This window comes from Pogona vitticeps, chromosome 3, assembly GCF_051106095.1.
Source record: "Pogona vitticeps strain Pit_001003342236 chromosome 3, PviZW2.1, whole genome shotgun sequence".
In the NCBI taxonomy this organism is placed as follows: Eukaryota; Metazoa; Chordata; class Lepidosauria; order Squamata; family Agamidae; genus Pogona; species Pogona vitticeps.
Genome location: NC_135785.1, coordinates 230878132 through 230894191, shown reverse-complemented (window position 1 = coordinate 230894191; position 16060 = coordinate 230878132). Strand labels below are relative to the sequence as shown.

General features: G+C 41.0%; 1 long non-coding RNA gene across 1 annotated transcript; it reads left to right on the top strand.

Moving 5' to 3' along the window:
• The first annotated feature begins 4690 nt into the window (after positions 1-4690).
• Positions 4691-12750, top strand: LOC140705399 (uncharacterized). Its single transcript, XR_013544016.1, has 2 exons — positions 4691-6691; positions 12674-12750. It is a non-coding gene; the product is annotated as an uncharacterized LOC140705399 (long non-coding RNA).
• Positions 12751-16060: the final 3310 nt, after the last annotated feature.

Genomic DNA, 16060 nt, shown 5'->3' with positions numbered 1-16060 from the left:
GTGTTGACTCTACTCCTAGTTGTTTTGGGAGAAAAGCAATCTAGCTTTCCCCCACAAAACAACTTATAAAGGGGGGGAGGTATGTTACAAACAGCTATGATGTCACCTGTCCTTCAAGGTTTAGGCTGGAGTGTTAACATCCAATGGTGGTCGGAAGGCGGGACATCAGGGGGAGGAGCTGTGATATAGATGGGTGTGTATGTGTGGGAGAGTCAGATCAGGATCAGTTAGTGTTGAGATGAGATAGTGATCAGATTGTGTGGAGATATGAGTCTGTGTGAGCTAGAGCCTTTCTTTATGTGATTACCTGATTTATTTGTTTTACCAACCTTAATGTACCAATCAATAAACTTTAGTTATTTTATTTAAAATCCATTCCGGCCTGAAGATACTTATTGCAGGGAATGGTTGGTGGCAGACTACCAGAAGAGTAACAGTGGAGTGACGTAGCGATCTTCCTTTGTGAGGTAGAAGGAGGCCGTTACAAGCGCCACCCCCTAAAGTTGGACACGACTGGAGTGAAAATGTCAAGGGGAACCTTTACCTTTACCTTTATAACTCCCTAAAAGAGGCTGTGGGCTTGAGTGTACAAGAGCCGAGCAAGTCGAATGAGGACAGGACATTTTGGAGAGCACTCATTCATCGGGTCGCTATGGGTTGGAGGTGACTTGACAGCACATAACAATAACATCAACAATAAAACTATTGAATGCATGAGATTGTTAAATCATCGCTTATGTTATGAGCCATTGATTCCATGGGTCAACTGGAAATGGGAATTGATTTGATTTAGCCCCAAGACTATATATTTTTCCCTCCTCCTTCTTATGCCATCAGCCCATGAGTGTCTGGTGTTGTTACTGGGTTTTTGTTTTTGTTTTTTGGGGTTTTTTTTTTTTGGTTGCTGCTTTACCAAGCTTAGAATGTTAAAACTCACACAATCCCAGAATTCCAGTTTTAATCTATTTTCGTTTTACTAATCATCTAGGTTACCTGGGGCTTACAACGTAGTGCAACCAGATCCAAACTAAGCCAGCTGTTTTTAGCAAAAGACGAGTCAGCGGTGCCTCCTTTAAGGCGGGATGCCCTTGTTGCCTGTCCGTAAGCTGTGTTGGTGCTCCTCCTCCTGCTGCTGCTGCTTTGACTGCTGCTGCTGCTGCTGCATCATTCTCCTTGCGCTGAATGTCTGCCAAACCTCTTGGGGATTCTGCTGAGTCATAGATGGTGCTGAAAGGATATGAGCAAATATACAATTCTACAGAGAACTAAAACGAGGTCATGCCTTGTGTTTGCCATTTAAGAGGCAAAAGGATAAGCTTTCAGACCATGCAGAGTCGCTGCCTTCTTGACACATCTACAAAGGAATGACCCTCACTTTCAAGACAAAGGTCCTTACTCCTGCAGTAAATGTTTTTCCTCCTATAGATTTGAATCTGAATAATGTTAGGCATCTTTTAATCTGTATGACACTTTTCTTGGAAGAATGTTTTGGTAGAAGCAAATAAGAGAGTGTAACTTCAGAAGCTGCTGAGAATTGTCCTCTATTTTGAAACTGATTTGGATCAGTGTCCAAGGTTCAGACCACACTAGGACTCCCACACTCCCTTTGCATTCTTAGAGATATAGAATTCCAAGCTCTAGATGAGATCTGTTTCTGGGCATAATTCAAAGTTCTGGTTTTAACTTATAAAGCCCTAAATGACTTGGGTCCAGGCCATATGTCTCCATGTCAGCCTCCCTGAGCTTTAAGATCTTCCGAGGAGGACTTTCAGTCCCATCACCTTTAGAGGCACACTTGGTGCAGACACGAGCGAGAGTTTTTTCAGCAGCTGCTCCTAGGTTATGGAACTCCCTTCTATGGGAGACCAGGCTGGCTGCCTCCCTTCTGTTCTTTCTCTAGTACGCAAACACTTTCCTTTTCAGGCAGGTTTTAAAATGTAATCTGCTGCTGAGGAAGAGACTTGAAAGGGAGAAGAGGTTATTTTATCTTTTTAAATTTGTGTTTTTTTTTAAACTGATTTCACCGGGGTTTAATTTTGTGCCTTCTAATAATTAATACATTTAATTACTTTTAATAATATGACATTTATAGTTGTCATTGTTTTAATATTTGTGTCTTTAAATGAAACACAAGGGGCCTCAGTCTGTTAGCCTGAGTGTGCCACAGAAAAGAGACCGTCTGAATGATCTCAAGGTACAAGCGGGTTTCGAGGGGTGCAGATGGTCCTCAATCAAGTCATTTCCAAGTCTTTGAAGGGTAAATCAGGCACTTTAACATGACTTCAAAACGGACTAGGCAGCCAATAAAATGGTGCCGTCATGATGTAAATAATGTAATCTGAACACCTACTGTAGCCTCCATCAGCATTCTTCTGAGTGCTGTACTGGCTGAGGTTTCCGAAGGCCTTAAGGAAGTTGGCCTCTCCCATTCCTTCCATTGAGGTTCTAGTGGAGATCTCCCTTTGCAATGTAAGTCAGCAATTCACTTTGGCATGTGGTACTAGATATCTGATCATCACCCGCTTGTGGGTGATTGTGGAACAGGCCTTTCAGGGATCAATATGGGAGTAAAGAAGACTGGGGGCAACTGACTAAGACTAATTTATTAAAAATTATTTGTAAACATAATTACGCAGCACTGAGAAACTAAATGCAAATACAACGGATGCCTGGCCATGAAGAAGCCTGTGTGGAAAACAAAGTCCTTTCATTTCCATGGCTAATCAGGTGCTCATCAAGTCGGAGCGGATGCTTACCTGGATCTATGGAAACAATGGGAAATGGAGACTCCATAGTAAAGGTTCCCAAATATCAATTGCCAGTATATTTCAAAGCCGTTTCACTCCTCCTACCTCCATTCTCTATAGTGGCAAAATAGTTTGTACAGAAGGCTTTGAAGGATCCAGATGGTGGATGGAGGTGGAGTAAGCCAGATTCAGCCAGATTTTTGTATCTGAAGAATCAGACTTCCCCTTTAAGGGTGCAACCACACTGCTATAGAGTCTACATCAGAGACGCCAAGATTAAAATCCATAAAGCCAGGTCTATTTTCATGGACACTTGTTTCTTTTTGTTAGACAGCATGTGGTTGTTTGTATTGATTCTGCCTAATTATCCCCCCCCCCAATTTTCTGTTCTGTGACGAAAACCCAGATTTAGGTGGCTTTGGCCCATGTTAAGATTAAGATAGTGTTGGCTTTTAGCAAGAATGAATGTGATATTGCAGCAGTGGGCTTCATCAGAACTCCGTAAGACCTCCGTAAAGTTTATGTTTTCCATCATAATCTCGACTGTGAGGCAACATCCACAGAAATCCACCGCCTTTAGAGTCTTCTCCACAAGGTCAGCCTTAAGATGTGAGCTTCTAAACACCTTGTCCACGAGCACTATGTCATCTCCAAAAATGGGGGCAGGGAGAAATTCCAAACTGTGGGAATATGAATGTTATGCTTCTGTATAAAGTAGAGGAATGAAAAGAAGCAGTGGGGAGGAGATGGGGAAGAGGGTGGCATTAATAAGATGAGGCTGTGATCCTGCTGAAAATTTTACTGATTGGTAAGTGCAATATGGACTCTTATAACAGGGGAATTAACCACATATGTGTGGACTCTTACAGTGGTTTCAGCAATGTAAACTGGTGTAGAAAACTATGAGCCATCCCTAAGTAATCTGAAAGTAACTCCCCATGTTGTTGCTGTTGTTTGTTGTTTAGTCATTTAGTCATGCCCGGCTTTTCGTGACCCCATGGGCCAGAGCATGCCAGGCCCCCCTGTCTTCCACTGCCTCCCGGAGTTGGGTCAAATTCATGCTGGTAGCTTCGATGACACTGTCCAAACATCTCATCCTCTGTCATCCCCTTCTCCTCTTGCCCTCACATTTTCCCAACATCAGGGTCTTTTCCAGGGAGTCTTCTCTCCTCATGAGATGGCCAAAGTATTGGAGCCTCAGCTTCAGGTTCTGTCCTTCCAGTGAGTGCTTTCCTTTAGAATGGATAGGTCTGTTCTCCTTGCAGTCCAGGGGACTCTCAAGAGTCTCCTCCAGCACCACAATTCAAAGGCATCAATTCTTCGGTGGTCAGCTTTCTTTATGGTCCAGCTCTCACTTCCATACATCACTACAGGAAAAACCATAGCTTTGACTATGTGGACTTTTGTTGGCAAGGGGATGTCTCTGCTTTTTAAGATGCTGTCGAGGTTTGTCATCGCTTTCCTCCCAAGAAGCAGGTTTCTTTTAATTTCGTGGCTGCTGTCACCATCTGCAGTGATCATGGAGCCCAAGAAAATAAAATCTGTCACTGCCTCCATATCTTCCACTTCTATTTGCCAGGAGGTGATGGGACCAGTGGCCATGATCTTAGTTTTTTGATGTTGAGCTTCAGACCATTTTTTGCACTCTCCTCTTTCACCTTCATTAAGAGGAGTGGTAACATCTGCATATCAGAGGTTGTTGATATTTCTTCTGGCAACTAGAATTCCTGCTTGGGATTCTTCCAGTCCGGCCTTTCGCATGATGTATTCTGCATATAAGTTAAATAAGCCGGGGGACAATATACAGCCTTGTCGTACTCCTTTCCCACTTTTGAACCAATCAGTTGTTCCATATCCAGTTCTAACTGTTGTTTCCTGTTCCACATATGGATTTCTCAGGAGATAGATAAGGTGTTCAGGCACTCCCATTTCTTTAAGAACTTGCCATAGTGTGCTCTGGTCCACGCCACCCCCATGTAGTCACACCCTAAATTGTTCTTCACTCCCAAAGAACAATCACAAATCAAGCAAGTTAATGTGCTAATTGTGGAAGACAAGAAAAGCTCTTGCTTTAGCAATTCCCCCTTCTAACAGCAGATTCCTTGTAATGCGTGACCATAGCTGTGCTTCTAAAGCACAAATCATCCCTTAGGTGTGGTGGAGAATGCTGTTTATTGTACTGAACTAAGATCAAACCATCTTTCTGATCAACTCTTATGCATGGAATGTGTATGTGAACCAGGGCCATCTTGTCCTTTGTCACAGGCAGTAAAATGTCTCATTCACATCTGGGGAAATTTTGTATGCTTTTGATACATCAGAACCAAAACATAGAAAGCATAGACAAAGCCACTGCAAAAGAGATAAGATGCACCTTTTTCTTGTCATGCAGTGAACTGTCTAGAAAGACTCTGAGCGCTTCAGTAACGAATTAGTGGCCATTTCAGTTTCTCTCTCAGGAGTGGGAGAAAGTGGAGGCAGATGTCAGACTGTTTATAAGATGTCTTTGCTTTTGCTATGTGACATGACTCACAGCAGCTGTTCTGTTGGCCACTTTCTTGCATTTACACTTTTTACAGTCAGGCATCCATTCTCCAAATAGCAGCTGTCCAACAAAAACAGAACATATAAAGTAATCCAAGACTGACGTGTTTTTTTTCCCTCCCGTTGTCTATCATCTCCCCCTCCACATTGGTTTACCATAAAGCAAACTTTGGTTAAAGATAAATAAACCAGGACAACATTTTACTCCCTGGTGCTATTTTTAATGTCAAGTTCCAGCAATATTCTGCCCTGTACCTTTGGTTTTGCTCTAAGGCCTCATTCACACAAAGGACAGATGAACTGGTAGGCTGGGTGGTGTCACTTCAGTCGGCCAGGTAGGTGTATGTGTGTGGCTCTTACACCAACAGAAATTTCTGCACAAAGAAAATAAGCCTGACCATGAGAATAATAGTGCTGGGAATTTTGTTTGCAATCTCACATGCTATCTGTAGTTTGCATGACTGGGAAGGACTTTCCTGGACTGGAGTGAATTCCTTCCAGCCTTTGATTTCAAAGACAGCCTTACTTCTCTGCTGATTGCTTTTCCTTCTCTATTTTAATATGTTGGTGTCAGTTATTTGCTTTTATCATTCAGACTGTAAGTAATGAAATGTTTTTTATTCTTTCTCCTACAAATATATCAGAGTGACTTATTGAGACTTTAAGTGCCAGCTAATGAGAAAAGGGTGGACTCTGAGGAATTTGTTGCCATTCTCCTCTGTGGATCTCTGTACTTCTATTGCATAGCAAAAAGGGAAATTTACTAGCAATTCAAAACTCTGCAACAGTTAGAACCCTACTTTTGACACCTAGAGTTTGATGTAGACAGGATACCTTTTTAATATACGGAGAGGATGAAGTTGGAATCAAGATTCTGTTTTGCAAGGCCACCCATCTTGGAAACATTCTAGCAGAGAATTCTAACCACCAAATCCCAAATTACAGGATTCCACAAGATAACCCACGACAGGTAAAAGTAGTACAGTATCAAACTGATATAACAGTGCAATGTAGATGCATTCAGTTGTTACTGCATGACTTCATTCATTTGTTCAAAACTGCATTTTGGATACAAAGAAGGGATGGCCAGTTTTCAGTTCAGGAACACTTGTAGTTCAATTGTTTCCAAACATCTGCCAATAGGGAAAACATATATACATGCTGTTGATGAATCAAATGTATGGGTTCCAAAAAACTAATGGAAAAATAGTAACTTGGTTAGTTTTAGTCTCTAAGTGATAATGGCTGGAATCCTGGTTCCCTATCTTATACTGCATAACGCTGATGATATCAGCAACAGTTTTCAGTAATTAAATGTTTATCATTTCTCTCCAGAAGCTCCCGAGACTGCACTGTAATTGCTTTCATCACCAGGAACATGGAAGCTGAAGAAAAGGAAGGTGTGTGTGTGTGTGTGTGTGAAGATACTTAAAAATAGGGGATGATGGTTTCAGTTGCTTGTGAAATACAGACTTGTTAGCTTGTGTCTCAAATGAGCAGACCAGGGGGTGGGTGGGAAGATATATCCTGTTAACTGGGTAGCATTGCTATACAGTGGTACCTTGGTTTACGAACGCCTCACTTAATGTAATTTTTGGTTTATGAAAGGAAATCCATTGAAAATAATGCCCCAGTTTATGTAATTTTTTCACAATACAAAGCAAGTTTCCCCAGGATGCATTGCACCTTAGAGGTTTACAGTGCTGCCCCCATGCATGTGTTCCTATGGAAAATCGCATTTTGGTTTCCGAATTTTTCACAATACGAACCGTCCCAGGGCGCGTATTAAATTCATAAACCAAAGTACCACTGTATGTGTCTTATTTTCATGAGAAGGAATTTCCAAGGCCATACCTAACTCCTGATATAAGCTAATTAACAACATTGGTTTCAGCTGAAGAAAAGGAAGAGAGAGAGAGAAAAGTTACTTTGGAGAAGTTACTCTCTTTGAGAAAGTTCAGGGAAATTTGATACCTGATTGGCGCATTCTGTCAAAGGGTCTAAGAATTGGAATGATGGGTATAAAAATAGAAAAGAAGTTTGCTTAGTTTAGTCTAAGGAGAATGCTATGGTCACCTACTGTCTTACTATGTGATTTGTACTCTGTATATGCTCTGGAACCCTGCTGAATACTTCCTAACATATAAAATATATTACATGACACTGGCTGTCACTAAGTTGTTAATAAACAGACACAACCTATTTTTCCTCTATTTCTCTGTTTCCCTAGTTATATCTCCAACTTCACAACATTTTTTTCCAACTTCACATTTTTCATCTGACTGTATGCTTAAAAAACCCAACAACATTCAAAATAAAAAAGAAACCCCAGACTATGTGCTTTCCACTATTCTATGCTCCGGACAAGTGGAAGCTGATCTGATGTCAAGAGGATGACAAACCCACTCCAGGATTTAGTTTGAACTTTACAGGAGTTATCTAAGACACTGAACCCTACCCCCAAATAGTTTCAGCAGCTCAGACAACTTCCTTAACGTTTGAATTAAAATCCAGAATGGATTAACCACTCCCAGCTTCTACTGTTTTGAATAGAAAAACGATATGAAATATTGTGGTGATAGAACTATGTCCTCTTATATAATGAGGTTACCAGCAGGACATAAATAGGAAACAGAAATCTAAGAGAACAAACAAGTAATTCAGTCATAAAATAAAGACTAGGAGCTCTTCTCTCTTTGCTTTTAATTTATTATATTCCTTCTCTTTCCACAACTAGTCTATGTAATATTTTCTTTTCTTCTTCTCCGCCCACCAGATTCATACATATATCATACTTCAGATTAGGCACATTTGTTCAGCATGCGTCTTTTCTTCCTTCTAGCTAGCAAAAAGACATTTTTAATGGGCAATCACTGGCAGTGCTTTCATATAAAATGCAACAGCAGGTCATCCAAAGAGTAGGAGTTCTTCCCCCGCTTTGTTCAATGGTGTCACTTATTCGGCATACCCCGGAATTTCAGTTTCGCTAGGCAGCTTTCTATGAACCCCATGCCAACCCCTCAGGAGTCAATCACTCCTGCAAATGTCCCATTCGTGGCTGCCGACAGGCACCCTCTGTGCTTCAGCCATAATTAGACTCGCACTGTAGAAGCCACCTGCTGAACAGCCTCGTATCGGTGTTGGCTGCTGTAACTCCAATTTTGTTTTTCATCCATTCAACAGCTGGGAGGAGATGAACCGCTGATGGCTTTCTAGCACAACTGTTGTTGCTCTACTGGCTGCTAATATAGTGATGGTGGATGTCCGTTGGGGGGTAATTATTCAGCTGAAAGCACCCAGGAGACCCTGGGCACAACACCAGAAGTTGTGCGCATACTTTGTTTCCTCCCCGCACTTCTTTTTATAAAATACAGGCTGAACGTAAGCCGCTGCAGGGACTGAGAGAGAGAGAAGGGATGGGGGTGGTTGGGTATGGTTGTGGTAAAATAAATCAAAAATCAGCTGCAAAATAGGAACGCTTGTCAAATATGTTCTGTGCAAAGCCTGGCACAAGCTGGCTTGATCTCACATTCCCCTGACTAATGTGCAGATCAGTATGCACTCATCTGTCCGATTTTGCATATCTCTGACATGTGTGGTGCAATTCTTGGCTCAAGGATACACCAAAACATGCATATATTAAGAAGCATATTTTAAAATAGACTTATAAAAGAGCTGAACAAATAATTTTTAAAATCTTCTTGATGATTTAATAAAACAATGCAAAGGTTGGTGGAAGAGCTGAATTACACTGAGCTACCGCAGGAATTCTATGTTGCCTTTGAGGATAAATCCTTCAGGGGAATATATACATATATAGGTGATAGCTGATTCTGGTGTCTAGAAGGATCCCTTGGGTTTAAAGGCTGCATGCTTCTAAATGCCAGCTGCTGGAAGAAGCAAAAGGAGAGGACTCTGAGGCTGGGGTGCTATTTTCTAAAAGTAATAATTTGGGGAGTGTTTGGTGCTTTTGCACAGAAAGAAAATACAGAGTCTTACAACCCAAGGAGAAACAAGGATGGGGAAAAACATGAATGGAATTAGAAAATATCCAGTACAATTAAAACAGAGAGATTTTCACATCCCTGCATATGACTTGCTTCTGTTTGTGGGTTTACTCTGTTTGAATTGATATCCAACCCAAGTGTGGTCTGAAGATGAAGAAGGAAGAGTAGAGGACTTGGAGATGTCCAACAGCAGTGGGGATGACCTGGATATCAGACTGAGCAGGCAAAGAGTAGCCTGCCCCAATATTATGATGAAAAAATCCTATGTTTCAGTTTAAACTACTGTAGCTATTTCTAAGTTTGTTTGCTGCATATAAAATATGATATTCAAAATTTATTCAAATCTGTGGGCTTGGCTACATGGTTTAACTGGAGTGGGCTCGTACAGGCTAAACAGGGTTGCTTAAAGTTTCATAGAGCTCCAGTGATCCTTGCATCCACATGGCCTTTACACCTCAAGAGACCCTACTTGGCCCACATTTCTTAAGAAAAGAAAGAAAACAACAACAATGCCCCTCTTCTCGCCTCCTCCTCTCTCCCACCTTCTGGGAGGAAGCTTTGCTATTATTTTTCAGAAGTACATGTTCAGCACTGTTCTAATAGGCTTTAAAATACTTTTGTTTTCTTCCTCTGCTCCTATATGGAGAACCAGAGGAAATTTTAAATTTCCCCATATTGTGAAATGGCTAAGCTGTCTTCTTAAGTGACTTAATGATACTGGGAAACAGAAAATGGAAGAGGAATCTAAAGCAATCGGCTCCACTTTGGTTTGATCCCATGGACTATACACACTGGAAATGAATCAAAATGGAGCAATCCTACACACACTGAAACAATAGTCATCCCTGACAGGGACCCAGAAAAGTGTTGGTATGAACACTCTGGAGATCACCTGGCTCATGCTGGCACCTATGTCATCTGACTGCTGACAAAAGGAGAGAACTAGTCCTTCCTTACAGAGGACCAAACAGTGGGACAAATACCTCTGAAATCACCCCCTTGTCTTCCATATTATTTTAAGCTTTTCTTATTTCTCTTTCCTCTTTTTAACTTTTGTTTGCTTGTTTTGTTATTTTTGGTGGTGTGTTTCCTTATCCTACCAGTGAACCATGGACTCTGTGTGGGAGAGGTATACTACAATCCACAGAACTCAACGACCAGTATAGATGCTGTCTGTGCTGGTAACAGCATCCTGGAGGTTGTAGTCCAAGAATCAAATGTTTCTCATTTCTGCTTTCCGTTTACGTATTTAAATGTCTGGCATATTGTTAGAAGCATGAGAGTGTCTGTTAGCCGAAAAAGAGTGGTGTTGATGATTGAGTGTTAGATTGTTGCCAGCCTTGGCCCAGGACCAGATTGTTCTCAGATCTACAGAGCTGCTTTTCACATCTCTTTATATGCTATTCCCTAACTCCTTATTTCTTTTGATTTCACAAAGTAAATATTTTGGCCCCATTTAACCTCTTTCCCATACTAACATGCTTCCCCCCCCCCCCACATACGCCTTTTGCTAAATCTCTTTAACATTATTCCATTCTCACATTCTGCACGTCTGCCCTTGGATGGTTCTTTCCATCTTCCCTCCATCTTTCTAAGAAGCCTGGAAGGCTGGTGGGATCTTAGTTTCATACTGCCTGACCTATAAAGACTTTGGCACCTTTGTTATTATGAGAAACAACAGCTGCAAAACGCAAAACATGGGAGGGGATGTGTGTGTTGTCCTTCATCCAAAAGGACTTTGAAGATTTCCTGTCCCACAGGCCTGGGTTTCCAATTGAAATCAAAAGCTCAGGAAGCAAAAAGAAAAAGAGAAAGAGAAAAGGGGGGCATGGAAGATGCATGAGATTTCTTTAAAAATCTCAAGCAGACAGCAATTGGAGCAAAACAAGTTTCTCTGGCAGATGAGCTCATCTTAGTGCTGGAGCTAAACAACTGAATTACATGTCCTTGGAATAGCTATACTGGTACACATAAACAAGGTACTGAACACTAGAAAAATGGTAGATGATGAATTTTTTCGCTCTCTGTCTCTCTGTGTTTTGACTCCATCCATCTCTCGTGCCTGTCAGTTGTACACCTCCAATACGCTTTTCATTTGGGTACATTCCCACATGCCTGAGAGACATTTCTGTCTTTTGGACAGAAAATATGCACAGCCTTTGACTACATGAGGACTTAGAAAATATACTATTTGACTGTCTGAGGAAGTGGACTTGTCCATGAAAGCTCACATAAAAATATAGTGGTTAGTCTTTACGATGCCACAATGTTTTTTTTCTTATTTATTTATTTGTTTGTTTGCTTGCTTGCTTGCTTGTTCGTTTGTTCATTCATTCATTCATTTTTGCGTGACACGCACACAGTAACATGGCTACCTCTTCTGAAACTATGACTGTTAAGAGTCTCTTTCAAGATTTTTTTTTTAGCTGCAAGAACATTTATTTCCACATCTTAATACTGATGAGTCTTCCAGGCAGAATGTTGTTTTGCCTCCTTTTCCATTGTGTAGTGTTGGAAAATTATGAGATGATTTTTTTTTAAATAGGGGGCTTGTGCCCTAATAGTTAATGACCTAGTATTCAAGGGCTTTTATACTTTTTTTGGCAGCTATGTGTGGCACCACCAGCTTCACACTTCCTAGTGTCCACAAACTTCCACCATTGTTGGCTACAGTTGATGAGTGCTTTCATAAGCTTTGTTGACTGTTGCTATAGTGCTAAACCTGGGGAAATACCATAGCACTAAACTCCACTCCCCCTGCTATAAAGTGGTATATATATATATATATAAAATAGACCATAGTTTTGTGTAAGACAAAATATTTTCATGAGAGAAAATGAGACAAAGCAGGATGACAGGAATGTGCTTTGGATGTCAGGGACATTTCTGATAAGATCAATGCACAACTCAGTCATTAAGTCATGTTTGAAAGAACTCTAAAAATGAAGCCCTGTACAATCATTGAGGATATATGGGGGCCAGATCCATGAGAAGGGAGAGTATATTGTCTGAACTCTACCCTCCACTCTCTACGTTTGGAGAACAGTCAGTTCTGGAGAACAGTCACTATTGTACCCTGAATACACTCGGTGTCATTGGTTTGCAGAAGCTAAGTGGCTACCAACCAGGATAGTACTTGGATGGGAGACCGGCAGGAAATACTAGATTGTGTTCTGGAAAGGGGCTCAAGATCTTTGCATGCAGAAGATCCCAGGGTTCAATCCATGGTATCCTCCAGCAGGACTAGGGAAGAATCCTACTTGCCACCTTGAACAGCCACTGCTAGCCAATGTTGACAGTACTGGGCTAGATGGATCAGCTGTCTAACTCTGTGTAAGGCAGCTTCCTAAATTGTATCCTCCTCTTTTTCCATAGGAATAAAACAAGAACACAAGAAACAGGCTTGCACTAACATCCTTTTGTTGTTAGTACCTGCAGAGCCACCACCTTCCTCCTAGCAACAGAATACTTCTACATAGCAACACTGCATCATTTTGTGAGTGGGCAGTAACTCTGCAGTTGTTCTCACTGTTACTAGTGATGCCACAAAAGCTGAAATTTGATTAACCCACAAGTCAAATCTGGCATGTTTGTTATTCGTGACTATTTAACTCTCTGGTTTTTCACTCTTTCTATCCTTATTTGCACTGGTATGTAAGTTTTAAGTCTCGCACATGAAATATCTGATAGAATAAGCTTTCTCTTAAAACATCTTTCCAAGTATAACTCTCCATAAAAAAAGCACCTGATAAACAATGTCTCATTGTGCTTTTATAGTTGTTTGGCTTATGCTTTATATAGCTCTTTAGTACAGCAGTTGTAAATTTAGTGTCCTCCAGATGTTTCAAAAATTGCTTCCTGTATATCCCAGTTAGTAAAATTAACAATTCGGGGTTATGGGAACTGGAGTTTGAATCTTCTGAAGGTCACCAGGTTGCCTTTCCTTGCTTCAATGGAAAACAATTGTACAGTCTTGGAACAGCAATTAAGAATAACCTTCTGGTTTGGTAGTTTTATGAAACTATTTGATAGGCACTATGTGGACTGTGTCATTATATAGCTTCATCAGTAGGTGGCACTAGATTTAGTATTCAATGGAATCAAAACTTTCTTATTGCTGTTCTGTTCTTATTTAAGAGGCAGAAGAAGGTTTTTGTTCACCGTCCAGCTTCCTGTCTGGTACATTTCCCAAGCCTTTTATGATGGGTTTCATGGCTGATCTGAGAAATGATAGCTGTACTGGAGGACCTTATCTTTAAAATATGGAGGTCATAGGAATGCACTGTAAAGATGAGCAACTATAAAATAGATTACCATCTATTGGCAAAAGCTTAAGAGAGGAATTTCATGATGAAACAGCAGTTTATTTAAAGTGAACAGTGTAAGAAAGAAGAGAGATAATTACATGATACAGGAGCAAAAGAAACAGAGAACAAAAATCATAGAGCACAATAGACTGGATATCAGTCTCCTTATCTTATTAAATAGCAATACATTTGGGTGAAACTTGCAGATATTTCAGCTGAAGAAGGTGATAGCATTTGTATAATGTTGAAAAAAAAACTCAGTGCAGGCCCTCGTTGCGTTTGGAAATGGGCTATTGTCACTTTATGGGACAAAATGTGCAGGTACTCATGCACTTTCCCTTGCAGACAAACAACTCTGAGAGATTTAGACTAGAAAAATCAAAATCCGCCACAAGCAGAAAAAAGATCAGACCTCCCTCCCTAAGTGTTCCAGCCCTGGGCCATTTCAGGTTTTTTTTTTCTCCTCTATCCGACAGCTGCTTTCCTGCTCTTTAAAAACTCCCAGGGTGTTTTTCTGTGGGAAGGCAGGACAAAGTTGTAATTTGAAATTAAAACAAAGATACACGCTAGTGTTGCAACTGATCCTCATTTCTTTTGTGTGAACACAGGACAATGGGAAGCACATGAAACATCCAACATGTTATCACTGAGGTCCGTTATTTCCGTTATCTTCCCCAACCTCCATGCGTGCCTCCAGACAGTGTAGAAAGTCTGATGCTATCACAGAAGAATTCTTAAAACTTCAGGGCTGGGCCCAGAGGTCATTTTTCACCCCCCTCAAGGACACTCCATGGGACACTCATTGCTGCTTCTGTCAAAAATGTCTTTAGGTTTATTTGTTCAAAAATAAAAAAATGACTGGAAGTTCACTTCCTTTAAAAGGAAGAGACTCTCCTTTGATTAATTCATATGTTTTTCATTGCTTTAAAGCAATGGTTCCCAATATTGGGTAATCCAGGTGTTCTTGGACTGCAACTCCCAGAAACCCCAGCAAGCATAGCGGGTGGTGAAGGCTTTTGGGAACCGCAGTCCAAGAACACCTAGGTTATCCAAGGTTGGGAACCATTGCTTTAGAGAAAAAGCATCTCTTGTGCAGGCTTCTAGGAATGCCATTCCCCTTCTTTTGATAGGAATAAGAACACAAAGAGGAGGAGGAGAAGTCGTTGTTGCTGTTTTGGCATTGACCATTTGATGCTGGGATCAGTGCTGGCCTAGGAGTTAAAAAAAACAAGTAGTGGGGAAGTGCAAATATTGTCTGTATGCCATGTAGCGGAGGATGGTGACTCTGTTGTAGGGAGAGCAGTAAATCTGCTCCAGGTTTTAGTTCACACTTTAAGGAAGTTATCCACCATGCTAAACCTGTTTTGGGGATAGGGTTCAGCACCTTGAATAGCTCCTTTAAAGGTCCCAATAAATCTTGGAATTGATTCAATGCCTTCCTGACATCACAGCCACTAGTCTCCATTAGATCACATATTTTCAGCTTCTGCTGTGTGATAATGGGGAGGTCCTGCAAAGACATATGGCTCAGCAATTAGCCATATTGTCTAATTAGACCCAGGGTTTCCAAGTAGCTCATTGACATTACTGAGCAAACCTTTGTCCTTCTTGCTTTGTACGGCAGACCCCCTGCACCCACAGCCTAACTGGTTCCCTGATCACAGTTGCAAAGTGTTATCAGTTGAACCTTTTATTCCCCATTAGGCTCAATATTAAAATAGGGTTTTGGTTCTTGGAGAATTTTCATGTCTTATAAGTAGAACTCCTGCAGTCTTCCCTGATGCTTCCCCTCCCTTGCTTGTTTATTGGGCGTTTCCCTCCAACTTCTCATTTATCCCTCACACCACAGCTCTCCTTCTTGCTTACTGGATGCTGTCTTCTAACTTCTGTTGTCTTCTCTCGTCTCTTTTCTGACTTCACTGTCTTGTTGTTGTGCTTGAAATACACTGCTTTGCAGAGCCAACATCAGTGGCCATGAAAGTCAGTTTGGGATGCTAGGAATGGTATTTAGCTCATACTGGAAATTATAAGGGTGTGGGACTCTGAAGTGGGCTGTTGTAACTCAGAGATACCCAGTGTGGCCACCTTTGTCATTTGTCACTTGTCAAAACCAAGGACTTTTCTTTTTAAGGATTTATGCATTTTGATGCTGTCACAGAATTTCTTCAGATAGTTCCAGTTTAGACTTGTGACTATATAAGAGTATAGCTGTGCAATGAATGCAATATGGATTAGTCAAGTGTCAAATGTGTCCTGAGGTTGCTTTGCTGAGGTTTTTCCATCCTTATCAGTTCTGGGATCTCACACGCACCTTGCTCCAACCCTCTGCAAAATTAGCTATTCTAGCAAACCACTAGTGGTGGTGATGGGGAGATTTAGCACCACATATTCACAAATGCTGCAAACCTTTATTTGGTCAACAGATATAAAATAGCATTGACAGAGAACCTGATTG